The sequence below is a fragment of the Callithrix jacchus genome, chromosome 3 (genome assembly GCF_049354715.1).
Source record: "Callithrix jacchus isolate 240 chromosome 3, calJac240_pri, whole genome shotgun sequence".
Lineage (NCBI taxonomy): Eukaryota > Metazoa > Chordata > Mammalia > Primates > Cebidae > Callithrix > Callithrix jacchus.
Genome location: NC_133504.1, coordinates 153,287,743 through 153,300,250, shown reverse-complemented (window position 1 = coordinate 153,300,250; position 12,508 = coordinate 153,287,743). Strand labels below are relative to the sequence as shown.

The 12,508-nt window shown below is 45.4% G+C and overlaps 1 protein-coding gene across 43 annotated transcripts in view; it reads right to left on the bottom strand.

Moving 5' to 3' along the window:
- Positions 1-12,508, bottom strand: part of RBM47 (RNA binding motif protein 47) — a 202,626-nt gene that overhangs the window by 112,746 nt on the left and 77,372 nt on the right. For 25 of the 43 annotated variants that reach the window (XM_017970603.4, XM_078367340.1, XM_078367329.1 and 22 more), the window contains one exon: positions 6,702-6,786. The exons of the other annotated variants lie outside the window; for them this stretch is intronic. The gene's annotated coding sequence lies outside the window, so the exon portion shown is untranslated. The remainder of the gene's footprint in view (positions 1-6,701; positions 6,787-12,508) is intronic. 43 annotated transcript variants of the gene reach the window in all.

Below are 12,508 nucleotides of genomic sequence, written 5' to 3'. Positions count from 1 at the left end.
CTTGGCAGGCAGATACCAGTGAGCATGGCTGAAATGAATGTCAGACATTCTATTTCTGTCTGTCCCCGGTCCAGCAACCGCTGACACACCTGGGGCAACTTGCTTTAACCAACATGCAGCCTGGGAGGAGGCCCCACCTCAGCGAAACTTTGATGCATGTCTAATGACTGACTTGAAGACCTTGTTCTTGGAAACTACAGGGCTGACATTTAAGTGTCACCCATGAAATCTGCCTCAAGGTTCAGTGCTGACATTTGCTACCAATTTGGGCTTTATAACCTTGGAGTATTCTCTTTGCTTTCTAGAGCTTTAAATATCATCCTACAAAGCATAAAGCTTTGACCTGTTATTCTGCCAAAAGACACATACACGTTGTTGATGGCCACCGTTTTGTTTTTCTTCTTCTATGGTAGGTGCAGACCTCTTCGGTTTAGGTAGACAGACTCCTTCTGTAGGCAATCGTCTGCTTGCTTGTCTGCCATATTATTGGTTGAGTCATGGCTCATATCCCACCTCTCTGCCTTTTCAGTTTCTGGCGGTGGTTTTTTTGAGACAGTCTTGCTCTGTCGTCCAGGCTAGAGTGCAGTGGCATGATCTTGGCTCACTATACCTCCACCTCCCAGGTTCAAGCAATTCTCCTGCCTCAGCCTCCTGAATAGCTGAGATTACAGGCACCTGCCACCACACCCAGCTAAATTACTGTATTTTTAGTAGAGACAGAGTTTCACCATGTTGGCCATGATGGTCTCAAAATTCGTGATCTCAAGTGATCCGTGCCCAGCCTGCCTTTTCAGTTTTGAGAATAGGTTATCTTGTTTGGCAAATAGCAAGACATCAAAGAGCACATAGACAAAGTAACCAACAACTGGATCCATGAAACTTTTGCCCACATGAATGAACTAATTTTATTTTATGTCACTTATTTATTTATTTACTTATTTTTGAGACAGAGTTTCACTCTTGTTACCCAGGCTGGAGTGCAATGGCGTGATCTCTGCTCACCACAACCTCTGCCTCCTGGGTTCAGACAATTCTCCTGCCTCAGCCTCCTGAGTAGCTGGGATTACAGGCACACGTCACCATGCCCAGCTAATTTTTTGTATTTTTAGTAGAGACAGGGTTTCACCATGTTGACCAGGATGGTCTCGATCTGTTGACCTCATGATCCACCTGCCTTGGCCTCCCAAAGAGCTGCGATTACAGGCGTGAGCCACCGCGCCCAGCTTATTTATTTATTTTTGAGACACGGTCCCACTCTGTTGTCCAGGCTGGAGTGCAGTGGCATAATCATGGCTCACTGCAGCCTTGACCTCATAGGCTCAAGCAATCCTCCCACCTCAGCCTTCCAAGTAGCTGGGACTACAGAGACACACCACCATGCCCAGCTATTTTTTGTTTAAGACAGCATCTCTCTCTGCTGCCAAGACTGGAGTGCAGTGTCTGCATCTCAGCTCACTGCAGCCTTGACTGAGCCTCACTCAGGGTCAGGTGATCCTCCATCTCAGCCTCCTGAGTAGCTGGGACTACAGGTGCATGCCACCACACCTGGCTAATTTTTGTAGAGACAGAGTTTCACCACTGCCCAGACTGGTCTTGAACTCCTGGGTTGAAGCAATCTGCCTGCCTCAGCCTCCCAAAGTGCTGGGATTCCAGATGTGAGCCACCATACCTGGCCTAATTTTTAAATTTTTTGTGGAGATAGGATCTCACTGTGTTGCACAGGCTGATGAATTGATTTTAAAAGAGCAAATCATTAAGTTTGAAATTAGCCTTAAACTCACTGCTCTTACACTCTTCCAAAAACAGTTTTCCAACCATCTGTTTGAGTCCAGAAAGGAGACCATCTTAGCTTTTACGGGAAGGCTTTGTGATGAAGTTACTGGTTGCCTGTATCCACAATGGGCTAAGTGTAAATTGGGCCCAATTACTCTGCTATCAAGTCATTTTTTTTAGGATGGAGTCTCACTGTGTTGCCCAGACTGGAGTGCAGTGGCACAATCATAGATCATAGCTCACCGTAGCCTCGAGCTCCTGGGCTCAAGTGGTCCTCATGCTTCAGCCTCCCAAGTAGCTGTGACTACAGGTGTGTGCCACCATGTCCAGCTACATCAAGTCTTGGAAAGTTCTGCAGTCTGCATCATGGTGGTAATTATAAATTTATGTTTATAAACTGCAAAGACTTCAGGGTTACTTTTGCATAAGTTTGCAATACCAGCAGTCTCTGTACCTAAATTAACACTGGTGTTGAATTTGATCAGAAATCAGGCAAAGAAAAGGGAGAGGTCCAGATAAGAGGGTACTGAATATACTCCCTGGCAAATCTGGATACAGATGAGAAAAAGGATCCAGTAACTTCTACTGTGTTTTCAAATATACCATTAAATATGTAAGGTATGATGCTCCTTCATCTAAATAGTGTTTGTTTACTTTTGTTTTGTTTTTGAGACGGAGTCTCGCTCTGTTGCCAGGCTGGAGTGCAGTGGCACAATCTAGGCTCACTGCAACCTCCGCCTCTCGGGTACAAGCGATTCTCCTGCCTCAGCCTCAGGTGTAGCTGGGATTACAGGTGTGCCACCATGCCAGCTAATTTTTGTATTTTTAGTAGAGATGGGGTTTCACCACGCTGGCCAGGCTGGTTTTGAACTCCTGATCAAAAATGATCTGCCCACCTCTGCCTCCCAAAGTGCTGGGATTATAGGTCTAAGTCACCATGCCCGGCCATGTTTCTTATTAACTAAATGTTTAAATGCTCATTCTTAAACTGCTGAGGCCAGGATAACGTCTGATTTATCTTTCTATCCCTCACACACTTGTCCCAGAATCTTTTATATGGTGGTCCTATGTAGGTTTAATTTAAATCAAATTAAATTATAGGCCATTTTCCCCCTCTTTGTAGTAAAAAGTTATGTCATACAAAATAAATAGTACCAAGTAATATGTAATGGGAAAAAAAATCTCTTTCATTTTCAAGTGAAGAAGCAAAAAACTGGTTTTTAAAACCTGCCTTTTGGGATTCTCTTGAGCAGCCTGAGGTCATGTGACAGCTCCCTACCAGTGGTTGGCTAAGGAAAAGACAATGTGTTTTAACTCAGTTGTTTGACTTTTGGGCGTATTTGCTCTTCATTAAGCAACCTTATACGAACCACATGAGTTTTACCTGAAGTCTTAATTGGGTTAGAGTCTGCCTTCTTGAAACAAAATGATGGGGAGGCCATTTTCCAAAAGGCACATCTTCTGGGCCAGGCATGCTGGCTTGCACCTGTAATCCCAGCACTTTGGAAGGCCGAGACAGGCAGATCATCTGAGGTCAGGGGTTCGAGACCACCCTGGCCAACATGATGAAACCCCATCTCTACTAAAAATACAAAAATTAGCCAGGCATGGTGCTGGATAGGTGCCTGTAATCCCAGCTACTCAGGAGGCTGAGGCAGGAGAATTGATGGAACCTGGGAGGCGGAGGTTGTAGTCAATAGAGATCATGCCACTGCCCTCCAGCCTGGGGTACAGAGTGAGACTCTGTCTTAAAAAAAAAAAAAGTACATCTTCTAGTGATTATTGGGATAGGGAGTTTAGGAAAATCTGTTTCTAAGAGACCTGTTGTTTCACTAAATGAGCTACAATTCCAAAATGTGAAGAGTCATTTACCAAAGAAACAATGTCTTATGCAGGCCATGTGTTCCTCTTTTTCAAATGCATTTTCAACCTGTAGTTAAACAATATCCACCTCTTAATTTATTAAGTTACTTGGAATGAAAATCTAGGCTATGGTAGTAAAGGGTAAGGACTCCAAATGTTTTACTTTTTTTTTTTTTTTGAGGGAGTCTCGCTCTGTCGGTAGGCTGGAGTGCAATGACACGATCTTGGCTCACTGCAACCTCCAACTCCGGGGTTCAAGCGATTCTCCTGCCTCAGCTGCCCAAGTAGCTAGGACTACAGGCATGCATCACCACGCCCAGCTAATTTTCATATTTTTAGTAAAGATGTGGTTTCACCATGTTGACCAGGATGGTCGCGATCTCTTGACCTCATGATCCACCAGCCTCAGCCTCCCAAAGTGCTGGGATTACAGGTGTGAGCCACCGCACCTGGCCTGAAAACCATCTCTTACTAGAAGCTGATTACCTTCCTGGGGGAGGTAGGTGAGGGAATTAAGAACATAGATTTGGAGAGAATTCAAAGGATTAGCAGAGGAACAAGACTTGGGGTCCAACGCCAGGGAATAATGCTGATAGACAAGGTAAGATTTCTGTCTGAACCACAAAAACAAAAAAATTTGATCGTCACTATGAAATCATCTCTTTAGAGGTTTTAAAGATTCTTCCAGAAATTTGACTAAGTTTTCATTTTACAAAAGACACCTGTTCATCTGAAGCTGCTTTCCCTCTCCCCTTCCCCCACAGCTCATGCTACTCCTTGGCCCCAACACTCTCTCCACACTGGGACCCCTGCCCAGGCTGTTGGACGTAGCCACTGCCACGTGTCCCCAGTCCCCCTCTGCTATCCTCCAGGTCTCTGCCATTTAAACTCCAAGAACCCTTCCCGATAGTCACCTCCTGACTCAGATTATGTTAGGTCCTCTTGCTTTTATTTTTATTTTGAGATAGGGTCTTGCTCTCTTGCCCTGGCTAGAGTGCAGTGATGTAATCTTGGCTCATTGTAGCCTCAACCTCCCAGGCCTAAGCAATTCTCTCACTGCAGCCGCCCAAGTAGCTGGGTCTACGGGTGCCTGCCAGCACACCCAGATAACCGTTTTATTTTCCAGTAGAGAATGGGATGACAATTTTTAAAATTTTGTAGAGACAGGGTCTCATTATGTTGCCCAGGTTGGTCTTGAACTCCTGGGCTCAAGTGATCCTCTCACCCCAGCCTCCCTATGTGCTGGGATTGCAGGCGTGACCACTGTGGCTGGCCTAGGTTTTCTTGTTTTAAACTCTCAGCTCCTTACAATTCTTCGTCAGCCCACTTATTACTCTGTTAATTTGTTATTTAACGTCTTCCACGAGTACTAAAGTAGCCCTGTGGGGACAGCAATCCTTTCTGTCCTAATTACTTCTTAATTACACTGCATCTAGCACAGAGCCTGGCACATAGCAGGTGCTCAAAAAACGTTAATGGATTACTTGTATCCCTACAGATCGTGTACTATACAAGGTCTCATAACATGGAGGCTTTGTTAAAGTCTGTCTCAGTCAGGCAAACGGCTTAGGGGATAATGCCCATTCTGTGGCATTAATGCTCAAGATGCTTATTTTTCTACACATTTAACATGAACATGGATTTGGACTCTGTTTTCACAGATAAATGAACCAGTCATTCGGGGGCTTAGTAGCATGGCACCATTTTCTTTTCTTTTCTTTTCTTTTTTTTTTTTTTTTGAAAGAGTCTCCCTCTGTCGCCCAGACTGGAGTGCAGTGCACTCCAACCTCTGCCTCCCAGGTTCAAGTGATTATCCTGCCTCAGCCTCCCGAGTAGCTGGGATTATAGGCATGCAGCACTGTACCTGGCTGATTTTTCGTATTTTTAGTAGACATGGGGTTTCACTGTGTTAGCCAGGATGGTCTCAATCTCCTGACCTCACGATCCACCCATCTCAGACTCCCGAAGTCCTGGGATTACAGGTGTGAGCCACCACATCTGGCACACGGGGCATTTTCACTGCAAACACTGATTGCAGGAGGGGAACCTTGGATAAGTGTCTGATTCTAGGATCCCATGTCTGGAAGGCTGCCCCGTTATCTCATAGGGGCTGTTCTGAGGGCCAGTGCCCACTGCTTACAAGGGCCTTGGGGTGCTCATTTCAAAACCATCATATGAAGACACACACACACACACAATTTTTCTTTCAGTATTAGAAACCTGAATTCTGGCTTGGCACAGTAGCTCATGCCTATAATCCCAGCACTTTGGGAGGCTGAGGTGTGTAGATCACTTGAGGTCAGTAGCTTGAGACGATCCTGGCCAACACGGTGAAACCCTGTCCCTACTAAAAATACAATAATTAGCCAGGCATGGTGGTATGTGCCTGTAGTCCCAGCTACTCAGGAGGCTGAGAGAGGAGAATCACTTGAACCCAGGAGGCGGAGGTTGCAGTGAACTGAGATCATGCCACTGCACTCCAGCATGAGTGACAGTGTGACTTTGTTTCAAAAACAAAAACGAACAAAAAAAGAAACCTAAATTCTTTCTTTGGTAAGCACAGACTTCTTACTAATCAGCTACTCATGGGACTATGCATTTCTTACCCTTAAAAATTCAACCCTTTAAAAAGAAAAAAATAAATAAACTATTTATATTCTGTGAAAGAATAGGAGGTAGGGAATACTTAATGCTCATTTGGGGATTATCTATTCCCAGATAGATATTTGGGAATATCTATTTGGTGAATGCTATATTTCACCAGACCTGTTTGCATAAGGTGCATCCAATTTCAGACATGTTAAACTGTGTGTGTGTGTGTAGCTGGGTACAGTGGCTCACACCTGTAATCCCAACACTTTGGAAGACCAAGGTGGGCAGATCACAAGGTCAGGAGTTCAAAACCAGCCTGACCAATATGGTGAAACCCCATCTCTACTAAAAGTACAAAAACAAAGGGGGGTGGCAAGGGTTAGCATTTTGATGTCACTATGTGATGTTCACCCACTTTTCTCTGCCCCTAGGTTATGTGCATTTGCATCATGGTGAAGATGATGCCAACTTACCAAACCTCCTCAGTGTGCCAAGGATTGCTGATCTCTACTGGGTGACCTGACTCAGGGTCTCCTTCCAAGGCCTCCGTTACCTGAGCTGTGAAATGAAAAAGATAACAATACTGACCCAAGGACCTGTACTGAGAAGTCCAAAGTTAGTGATCACTAAATGGAACGTGGGGAGAAGGTGAGAAGAAGGAACATGGTGTTTTGCTAATATCATAGACCATTGTGTGCACATGGAACTACAAGGGAAGCTATATAACAAGGCAATATAGGAAATCTCCACTGGCCCATATATACATGGAGAAAATAGGTCACATCCATTTGCCAGCTCTGCAAAACTATTCTGTTCATATTAATTAAGGGACACTCAAGGAAAGAAAATCTCACTATGACAAAGAGAGAAAGGAGAGTCTCATGCCTGTAATCCCAGCACTTTGGCAGGCTGAGGTGGGAGGATCACTTAAGCCCAGGAGTTTGAGACCAGCCTGGGCAATATAGTGAGATCCAATCCCTACAAAAAAATTTAAAATTAGCCGGGCACCTATGATCCCAGCTAGCTGGGGGAACTGAGGCGAGAGGATCACTTGAGCCCAGAGATCTGAGGCTGCAGTGAGCTATGATCGTGCCACTGCACTCCAGCCTGGGAAACAGAGTGAGAGCCTGTCTTTAAAACAGAGAAAGAGAGACTGGGCACAGTGGCTCACGCCTGTAATCCCAGCACTTTGGGAGGCTAAAGCTGGTGGATCACCTGAGGTCAGGAGTTCAAGACCAGCCTGGCCAATGTGGTGAAACCCTATCTCTACTAAAAATAAAAAAAATTAGCCAGGCGTGGTGGTGGGCACCTGTAATCCCAGCTATTTGGGAGGCTGAGGCAGGAGAATCACTTGAACCTGGGAGGCAGAGGTTGCAGTAAACCAAGATCATGCCATTGCACTCCAGCCTGGGCAAGAAGAGCAAGGCTCTGTCTCAAAAAAAAAAAAAAGAAGAAGAAGAAGAGAGAGAGAGAGAGAGAGATGTATAAAGAGTGGACCAACAGGGAGAGCAGCTCACAGGTTTGACCAGGTGCTTGACACTCCACTTGACTGCTTGCTAGCTGGTTTATCTGGGGCATTTTACTCAACCTCTCTGAACCTCTGAGTTTTTCTCATCTACTATGGGCCTAATAGTACCCATTTGCTGAAGACATTGTGACAACAGATATGAAGCCCTTCAGGCCTGGCACACAGAGAAAATGTTAATGAAGAGCAGCTATGATTATTACGCTCATTTAAAATTCTCTCTGCAGAAGCACATTAAATTGTGGTCTTTTGGGGTTACTTGCCAAATACTCAAAATCATTTAAGTCACTGTGAGTTGTGTGGGTTTTAAATGTTCACCTTAGGAAGTCCTCTACAGTCAGCTTTTCTGCCTATACACAAATAATATTCTCTAACGATTCAGTTTCATAATTTTAAGTAAATACTTTTTGTTTTGTTTTGTTTTTTACTTTTTTTTTTTTTAAGACGGGGTTTCACTGTGTTGGGCAGGCTGGTCTTAAACTCCCGACCTCAGGTGATCCGCCTGCCTTGGCCTCCAAAGTGCTTGGATTACAGGCGTGAGCCACCACGCCCGGCCTGTTTTGTTTTGTTTTGTTTTTGTGAGACCAGTCTCACTCTGTCGCCCAGGCTGGAGTGCAGTGGCATGACCTTGGCTCACTGCAACCTCCGCCTCCCAGGTTCAAGTGATTCTCCTGCCTCAGTCTCCTGAGTAGCTGGGTCTACAGGTGTCTGGCTCATTTTTGTATTTTTCGTAGAGATGGGTTTTCACCATGTTGGTCAGGCTGGTCTTGAACTCCTGATCTCGTAATCTGCCTGCCTCGGTCTCCCAAAGTGCTGGGATTAAAAGTGTGAGCCACCATACGCAGCAAGTAAATGCTTTATTAGCTAGGTTCAGTATGGAAGATGTTATTATACTACTGTTCCACCAAGAATAAATAAAGCTGTGACAAGCATCTCATTCCTGCCATCCCCTCCAAGAAAGACTACAAGTACCTCTTGGATAAGAAAATACTGGGTTGTGCTAACTCCTGAGGTCCAGCTCAGTAATCATTTGTTACAAAGTTCTTCCCAATGCAATGGCCAAATTAACTAAGGTTGAGCTTCTGATTAACACACGGTGCTGGAAGGAACTTTGACCCACAGAAACCTGGCATTTGACTTGCTTCTCTGAGTCCAACCTGTGTCACGAGTGCCCGTTTCAAGGGTAATAAAGGACCTGGCTGTTTGCTTACAGCAAATGGAAGTGGCGCCATGTCCTTATACAGCTTTTACCTCTCCTGTCCACCTAGCCCTTGGCAAAGACAGTTTGCAGCCCACACATCAGTTTTTGGAGTCACAGAATGAAAGGGTATGGATTTCCAAATTGAAAAGCACCTAAGTTCTAACTGGCATTCTGACTAAATGTTACTTAAGAAACATGAATACAGTGCCAAGATCAAAGTGGCCAGGGTGGAGATCAGGTGTTTGAGCAGGTGCACATTATAACCATCCAGATTCTGCTTCAGTGAACAAACTGCTTTCTCTGCTAGCTCCTGGGTTCCCTTTTAGTGACATGTTATAAAACAGGAAATCAGATGCAGGGAATAGACCACAGTACTTGAGAGTTCATGTCTCTTCCTGTTCTAGGATATACAGTGCTCCTCCCCACCCTGCCAAATCCATCAATTAGAGTCCTAACCCCTACTATCTCACAATGTGACTATATTTAGAGATACGGTCTTTAAACGGGTAATTAAGTGAGATCATGGGGGTGGGCCCTAATGCAATATGACCAGTGTCTTTATAAAAAGGAAATTCGCTTGTAATCCCAGCACTCTGGGAGGCTGAGGCAAGTGGATCACTTGAGTTCAGGAGCTTAAGACCAGCCTAGCCAATATGGTGAAACCCCGTCTCTACTAAAAATACAAAAATTAGCCAGGTGAGGTGGTGCACGCCTGTAGTCCCAGCTACTTGGGAGACTGAGGCAGGAGAATCGCTTGAACCTGGGAGGCGGAGGTTGCAATGAGCCGAGATTGCGCCGCTGCACACCAGCCTGGGCAACAAGAGCGAAACTCCTTCTCAAAAAAAAAAAAAAAAAAAAAAAGAATAAGAGGAAATTCAGACACAGACAACACAGACCGAGGGATTACTGTGTGAGGGCACAATGAGAGGGTGACTATCTGCAAGCCAGGCAGAAAAGCCTCGAGGTAAACAACCCTGCCGTTACCTTGATCTTGGCCTTCCAGCCTCTACAGCCATGAGAAAATAAATGTCTGCTATTGAAGCTGTAGTATTTTGTTATGGCAGCCCAAACAAAGAAATATGGTGCCCCTCCCACCCCCACATCCCCCAACCTCATCTCCCAGGACCAGCTGAGTTGCCGATGATTAAGGCAGTCAAGGCCATGATAATTGGAGTGGGTTGACTGTGCAATTAATAGTAAATGGGAAGGCACATGCTCTATCTACAAGTACCAAATTCGAAATGGGAAGGCACATGCTCTATCTACAAGTACCATTCGAAAACCTCAAGATGCTATGAGACCATACAAAAGGTCATGGCTTGATGATGCCCTTCAGGTTGCAATCCCTGGGCTAAACCATTACATTATGATATCTAAAATCATTCACTATTTTTAGCAGAGATGGTGTTTCACCATGTTGGTCAGACTGGTCCTGATCTTGTGATCCACTGCCATAGCCAGGTGTGGTGGTGCACACCTATAATCCCAGTTACTCGGGAGGCTGAGGCAAGAGAATCACCTGAACCGAGGAAGTAGAGGTTGCAGTGAGCCGAGATCATGCCGTTGCACTGCAGCCTGGGTGACAGAGAGAGACTCCATCTCAAAAAAACAACAATAACAAAAAAACAAAAAAACCCATCCACTATTAACACTTACAACAAATATGAAATGAGTATTTCCTACAGGCCAGACCCTATGTCAGGTGATGGCAATAGCAGTGGTGACTATGAATATGTTCTATGCCTTTGTGGTATTACAGTCTGGATAGTGAGTCCAGGTGCTGAGCTAGGCTAGAAATATCAAGTTGAGAAGACAAAGTCACTGCCCTCCAGGAGGGTACAGATTAGTGAAGCACAGAGCTGGGACGAGACCATTATAAAACGTGACACCAGCTCTAATCCAGAAGGGGCCCTGGAAGCTGGGGAGAAGATCCCACGTCTGCGTGGGTGAATCAGGGAAGATGTGAGCCACGTCCTGAAGGATGAATAACAGTGTAGCCAGCAGATATGTCTGAAAGACAAGAGGGCATTTTCCAGACAGAACAGTCAGGTCCTGGTGCAGGGACATGAAAGCGTACAGGATCTCTGGAGAATGACAACGAGCTGAGCACAGCCAGGCTGAAGGTGGGCAGGGGAGAGCAACAGGATGTGCTGCTGGCAAGGCAAGGAGCCAGGAGCCCCCATTTGATTGCCGAGGGAGGCACTGGAGAATTTTAATCAGGAAGGTGACATCACCAGAACTGCATGTTAGAAGGATCACTCTGACCACAATGCAGAGGAGGGTTAAAGGCAGGGCGACCTGTCAGGAGACAAAGAAGGCAGGAAACGGAAACAGACATAAGGATGCTTGGGGGTCAAGGTCAGTCTCATGGCGTTCAGCCGAAGCCATGGATGACACTGCCCAAGGGCATTATGTAGGGAAAGAGAAGCCCTGGCTTTTCAACCTGAGTACATATTTCTTTTATTTTTTGAGATAGTTTTGCTCGTCACCCAGGGTGAAGCACAGTGGTGCTATCTCAGCTCACTGCAACCTCTGCCTCCGGGGTTCAAGTGAGTCTCCTGCCTTAGCCTCCCAAGTAGCTGGGATTACAGACATTCGCCACCACACCAGGCTCATTTTTGTATTTTTAGTAGAGACAGTGTTTCACCATGTTGGCCAGGCTGGTCTTGAACTCCTGACCTCAAGTGATCTGCCCACCTCAGCCTCCCAAAGTTATAGGTGTGAGCCACTGTGCCCAGCCTAGGTACATATTCTGATCAATGAGAAAATGAGTTTGTTAAATAATTTCACTTATCTTCAATTCATATCAGGAAACCAACCTCACTCATTTTTTTTGTCAATCAAAAGCCACATGTGACTGTACTTCAGTTTCTTTTTTTGTTTTTGAGATGGAATCTCGCTCTATCACCCAAGCTGGAGTATAGTGGCACCGTCTCGTCTCATTGCAACCTCCTCCTCCCAGGTTCTAGTGATTCTTGTGCCTTGGCCTCCTGAGCAGTTGAGATTACAGGAGCACACCATCACACCTGGCTAATTTTTGTATTTTTAGGAGAGACAGGGTGTCACCATATTGGCCAGGCTGGAACTTCTGACCTCAAGCCTCCCCATTGGCCTCAGCTTCCCAAAGTGCTGGGATTACAGGTGTGAGCCACTGCACCTGGCCAGTACCTCAGTTTCCCTCCTATTTTCCTCAGTCTGTAAATAAGGATAATAATAGCACTTCCCTCATAGGGAGGATTCTTTAAGTCTTAAGTTTAATAATAAAAGTACTTAAGTGCAATAAAATTTTTGGGGGGGCTTTTTGCTTTTTGTTTTTTGAGATGGAGTCTCCCTCTGTGGCCCAGGCTAGAATGCAGTGGCAAAATCTTGGCTCACTGAAACCTCCGCCTCCCAAGTAGCAAGCAATTCTCCTGCCTCAGCCTCCCAAGTAGCTGGGATTACAGGTGTGTGCCACCACGCCCAGCTAACTTTAATAAAAATTATGTTTAATAAAGATGGGTTTTCACCATGTTGGCCAGGCTGGTCTCAGGTGATCTGCCTACCTAGGCCTCCCA